Source organism: Buceros rhinoceros, unplaced genomic scaffold (assembly GCF_000710305.1).
Source record: "Buceros rhinoceros silvestris isolate BGI_N320 unplaced genomic scaffold, ASM71030v1 scaffold29192, whole genome shotgun sequence".
NCBI lineage: Eukaryota > Metazoa > Chordata > Aves > Bucerotiformes > Bucerotidae > Buceros > Buceros rhinoceros.
Window position 1 is genome coordinate 1896 of NW_010398783.1, and position 1376 is coordinate 3271.

Below are 1376 nucleotides of genomic sequence, written 5' to 3' on the forward strand. Positions count from 1 at the left end.
CAAACTCATGATACGGCAGCTCAGAAGCAAGTGGTAACAGGGACGGTGCATGCTGTGAGCAGTGCAGTACCTCGAGAGACACGAACACCACAGCAGGCCTGTCCCGAGGGGCACCCAGTGACACGGAAACCCTGCACAGGCACCTCAGCGTGGGCTTTGCTGGAAGGTCTGCAGACATCCCGCCCCAGCAGCTCCACACCAGCAGCCACGTGCCTGCCTCAGCGTGGAGCCACAGATTCCTTCAGGCCTCGCCCAGGAGCCACGTATAAACCAAGGAGTTTCCCAACTCCCGCGCCGCTGCTGTGCTCCGGGCTGGTGCTGGAGGGACGTGCTGCACAACAGCACTGCCTGCACGGCCTAGGAAGGGAGCCGGCGCTGGAAAGCTCTCCCAGCTGCCCAGCAACGCAGCACTCCCCACCGCCGCTGTCCAGGAGCAGCTCAAAGGGAGCAAGGACCTGCTATGGGTGACACAGGGGGGTGACATGGGGGTTCTTTGCAGCAGCCCCTCAGCCCCCGCCTTTGCCCGCTCCGCTGGGCAGCTTACAGAGCCTATGCCCCCTTCAGTGTACGACTCCCACAGCAGAAAATGGAACTCGAGGGAGACCAGTGCTCCCACCTCACTTTGAGGGTCTCGAAAGACATGGAGCAGGAGTTAAAGCCTCAAAATGATCCGAGTGATTTCAGATCAGCTGGAAATCACTCAACAGGATTTAATTTAACTGGGCCAAGCTACAAAACAGCCTGTGACACCAACCGCAGCGAGCTCGATTCAGCAGTTTTGGAGGATTTTAAGCTCTATTCTCTCAGCACACCACTATTCAGCCTCAGAAAAGGCAGGAAATGCAGTAAAATAAAGCCCTGGAAAAGCAGCAGCCAGGGTAGCAGGAGCACCAGGCTGTCAGAGTGCACCCACCTACCAAATCCCACATGCACTTATTAAAACAGTACAGCAGAGAAAGGCCAGGGAAGCACGATAAAGATGATCCAGCTGCAGGACAGCTTCCTGCTGGAGACAGGAAACAGAGCATGACTGAAGCTTGCAAAATGTGGCGAGGGTAAGGACAGCGGGCAAGAGAAGTCAGCTGCAAAGCCAGGAAGGAGCAAACAAACAGGGAAGCAACCACAGCCAGAGGTTCAGGTGGCAACGAGCAAGGGCAGGAGCGTGAGCGAGGAGCAGAAGTACCACCCTGACTGGATCTGCCTAGAAAGGGGGCTTGGCTGGGCAGGCTGTGCCCCGAACCCTGTGAGTTCAGCCCTCTTCCAGCCCTCCTGGGTACTGAACACCCCCCTCCCATCCTGCTGTAGCCTTACTGCTGCCTGACGGTCGGGGTTTGGCTGGGCAGAAGCGGGTCAGGCCCCCGGCACCCCCCACCCCC

General features: G+C 58.2%; 1 protein-coding gene across 1 annotated transcript in view; it reads right to left on the reverse strand.

Annotated features, from left to right (window-relative positions):
• Positions 1 to 1376, reverse strand: part of NUTF2 (nuclear transport factor 2) — a gene marked incomplete at its 5' end in the record, with an annotated part of 11013 nt that overhangs the window by 736 nt on the left and 8901 nt on the right. The gene's annotated exons all lie outside the window — the stretch shown is intronic.